Here is a 4,421-nt window from a genome sequence, read left to right as displayed (position 1 = left end):
GAGAGGCGGGGCTGGGCCTGGAACCTCCCATTTACTGACAAAATGGCAGAGGTGGGACAGGAAGTCGAGTGCCCTGCATTCCTGGAGCCATGCGAGTGGGTCCTGCACAGTTCATTCTCATTACCGTCCTGTGTGACCCCCCCCCACGAGGCCACAGTGCTGGGATCACCCCCATGGGCACAGTGCTCAGGAAAGTGGAGCATGCCTGGATCTGGCCTCCAGCCATAGGGTTTACGCCCTCTACTTCCTCCCTGCAGGCCCTGAGTGCCATCTGAGGTCCCGAGAAACAGCATCCCTGTGCCCCGTCCAGCCTCCGCCCCCCAGCCTTTCCCAAGCCCCTGGCCAGGCCAGGGTCTGAGCTGGGCATGGAGAAGGATGGGAAGGCTGAAGCCCAGCCCTCCAGGCACCCATGGGCGGGAACACCCCGGCTCTCGGACCTGAGTCAGCCACGGTGAGCCACGGTGAGTATTCACGTGACCTGCATGTTTTTCACCTTCCTGTTCTCCAGCTAGGTGGCCCCAACGCCAACTCTCAAGGCAGGTGCAGATCATCTCCAGCCCCACCTGGCAGGCTCCGGCTGAGCCGCAGTCCCAAACGGCAGCTCAGCTATCACTATCACGGTGTGACTGTGAGAGGAAGAAACAGGTGGTCCTGACACGCTCGTTCTGCAGACCGCCACTGAGCACCTCCTAGTGACCAGGCCCCAGCTGGCTAGTAGCCTTAAACCAAGACATCTAAGCTGTTGTAACAAAGCACCCCCAAATATAGCGGCTAAAACGAAACAGAACATCCGTCCCCCTCCTGCACCAGTCCAGCCACTGCAGGCCTCGAGGGCAGCTCTGCTCCATGGGGCCACTCAGGGACCCAGGCTCTTCAGCCTGTGGCTCCCCCCCGGGGCAGGTGTCCTCATGAGCATGACCACATCCCAGCCCAGAAGGGGCGAGGGCAGTGGTGGGCTGGCAGCTTCCTATCGAGAACACAAGGAGACACTGCCCACACCACTTCTCAAATTCCAGGGCTGAGAATTTGGTCTTGTGGTCCCCCTTACCTGCAAGAGAGGCTGGGGCGTGCCATCCATTCCCAGGTGGCCATGTGCCCAGTATCTGGAGGGACAACCTCCATTTGGCAGCAAGAATGAAGGCAACCCGGCACGTCTTAGTGTGGGCTCCCTGTGGTGGAGAGCGTGGACTTCCTGGGGCTGCTGTCGCTAATTACCAGCATCCTGGGTTCAAGTCACATCTCTGGGCCAAAACCAAGGAGCCAGCAGGGCCACACCCACCACAGAGGCTCTGGTGGGAGCATTCCTTGTCTCTGTGGGCCACTGGTGGCCACCTCCCCCCAGCGCTGTCTCCACGGCCACATGCCCTCCTTTCTCTCTAGTCAAACCTGCCTCTGCCTCCTTCTGGTAAGGCCACACAGGACCGCACTGACGGACCACCTGGGTAACAACGTCCCTAAAGATTCTAAATTTCATCACAGCTGCAAAGTCCTTTTTTGCCATAAGAAGTAACAATGACAGGCTCCAGCCAGGAGAACATCGCTACTTTTGGGGCCACTCTTCCGCCCCCCCACACAGACCCCAAGGCAGCAACTTAGGGCAGGCACGTTCTCAAGACTCGATCCCAGGAAACACCGCAGGGTGTGGGAGGAAGAAAGACTCAGAAGGAGGGAAGCCGGCATGGAGCTGTCAAGCGCTCGGCATCCTGGAAGCCACCGGGCTTGACCCCACTGGGTCAGCCCATCCGAGGGGTAGGGCTGAGCTGTCTGTCCCCGTCCTCAAGTCACAGGTCAAGGGCTGCTCCCGGGAAAGCTGGATTCCCCGGCATCTTCAGCAGTGGCCAGAAAGCCCCCCGGAGAGAAACACGGGTGCTGGCGGGTGAGGGATAGTGAGGGTGAGAGCCCGAGGGCCGGGCCAGGGGCAAGAGCAGCTGCGCCCCGCCCACCCTCCAGAGCCTCAGGACTGAAAGCTGGGAGAACAGAGAAACCCAGAAGGAAATGCCGGCATGGAAAGGAAATGTGTAGGGAGCTCTGACCGCGTCGGGGTGGAGGGGACACCCCGTATCCATTCTGTGACCTGAGATGGCCTCTCCGGGAATGACGCTGAAGTAGGGGGCGGCGGGCCTGACGAGGAGCACGTGCCAAGGTCCTGTGGCAGGAAAAAGGCCCGCCCCCGAGGAGCAGGAGGCAGCAGCCCAGGACACCTGTGGCTTGTGAGCAGGGAGCCGAGGGGGAGCCGAGGCGGAGCTGAGGGTGCCGGCAAGATGGGGGAGACGTGTGGGAGCCGGCTCCCTTTCCCACCAGGCCACGGCCCCACATTCCTTCCTCCTGTGCCATCAGCACCAGCAGCCCCCTCCCTGTACACTGGCCTCTGTTGCCTCCTCCAGGGGTCAGGAAGGCCCCGCCTCCCTGAGGGACAGAAAAGGGGGCCCAGCAGAGGAAGCCTGGGGTGGAGGCAAGCAGGCCCCAGGCCCTGGCCGGGGATCGGGGGTGGCTGCCGAGGGAGGAGGGAGAGCAGGCTCGGCTGGTCTCCCCAGAAAGGCCCCTCCCAGCACTCCCGCCCCAGGAGTTATTTTTAAAATCTCATTTTCAGAAAGCGGAGGAGAAAACCTCTTTCTTTTGCCTTTTCTCCACTCTTTATTCTGTGAAAGCGTAGGAGGGGGTGTGGAGGAGGAGGGGAGCCCTGGAAGGCAAAGAGGAGCCCTGGGCCCTGTCCCAGCTTGGGGACCCGGGCCTGCTGCTGACCTGGGGCTGCCCCACCTCATGGGCCCCAGAGCCGCAAGCGGGACCCTCCCCGAGCAATCTTGGCATAGGGAATCACCCACTTGCAGGATGGGGATCCACCCAGGGCCCGGAGTGGGCACTCTTGCTGCCCCCCAGAAGGGGCCTCAGTCCATGCTCGCTGTGCACCTGAGGGCAGCCAGGCTCAGAGAGGACAGGGCCTCCCTCCGCCGGGAGCACAGGGCCCCAGCAAGAGCCCGCAGCCCCACCAGGCCACAGCTGCCAGGAGAGGGCAGGACTCGAGGCCTGGCAGCCCGGGGCAGGGATCCCAGCGCTGCCACCCGAGGCTGGGTCTGATGTACTCAGTGGTGGGCTTTTTGCTTTTGTTTTTCTGTGGTAAGAACACTTAACGTGAGATCTACGAACTTCACAAACGTTGAAGTGTGCGGTGCGGCCTCGTTAACTATGGTGCGGTGTTGACTGCAGACTTCCACACTTACCTTAGCTGAAACGTATCGCCATTCAACAGCAAGGCCTCCTCTCCCCTCTCCCCGCCCCCCGGCCCTGGGAACCACCATTGTACTCTCTGCTTCTGACTTTGACTATTTCTGATTCCATGTAGAAGCAAAATCAGGCAGAATTTGCCTTTCTGGGTCTGGCTTCATTGCCCTTGGCATAAAATCCTCCAAGTTCATTCACGTCGTCAAATATAGCAGGTCGCCTTCTTTTTAAAGGCTGGATAATATTCCATTGTATGCATATACCACATTTTCTTTCTTCTTTCATCTGACCACAGACACTTAGGGTGTGTCCGTATCTTGGCTATCCTCAAAAACGCGGCTGCCATCGTGGGAGTGCAGCCACGTCTTCAAGATCCTCAATCCGTTTCCTCTGGATGGCGCCCAGGAGAGGGGCTGCTGGATCATATGGCAGGTCTATCTTTAGTTTTCCGAGGAACCTCCATGCTGTCTCCTTCATCGGCGGCACCATTTTGCATTCCCACCAACAGAGTACAAGGTTCCCTCTCTCCACACCCGGCCAACACTTGCCATCTTGTCTTTTGGATGCCAGCCGTCCTAACAGGTGCAAGGGGATCTCGCTGTGGCTTTGATTTGCATGTCCCGGTGATCAGCGATGTCGCGCACCTTTTCATATACCGGTTATTTGTCTTCTTTGGCTACAGGTCGATTCCGATCCATTGCCCACTTTTTAATTGGATGATTTGACTTTCTGCTATCGAGTGACAGCAGCTCCTTCTGTATCTTGGATGTTAACCCCTTATCAGAGAGAGGGTTTGCAAACGTTGCCTCCCGCTCCGCAGGCTGCCTTTTCATTGCGTTGTTTCCTTCGCTGTGCAGAAGCTTTTGAGTTTGGTGTAGTCCCACTTGTCTATTTTTGCTTTTTCGCCTGTGCTTTTGGCTTCATATCCAAAAAATTATTGCCAAGAGCCATGTCAAACAGCACTTCCCCTGTTTTCCTCTAGGAGTTTACAGCTTCAGGTCTTACGTTTAAGTCTTCTGTGGGGGTATCCACTGGTCAGACGGGGCCACTGTCTCCTGGGAAGGAAACCTCAGGGAGTCAGGCCTTGGGGCAGCAGCCAGGGGAGCTGGTGGTGGGACCCAGCTGGACAAGGGGCATGAATGTCCTCCTGGCCCCTCCCGTCACCTCCAGTCAAACCACAATCCCCCTGGTCCCACCACCCA

This window comes from Saimiri boliviensis, chromosome 15 (assembly GCF_048565385.1).
Source record: "Saimiri boliviensis isolate mSaiBol1 chromosome 15, mSaiBol1.pri, whole genome shotgun sequence".
Taxonomy (NCBI): domain Eukaryota; kingdom Metazoa; phylum Chordata; class Mammalia; order Primates; family Cebidae; genus Saimiri; species Saimiri boliviensis.
This window is presented reverse-complemented; position numbering follows the sequence as displayed.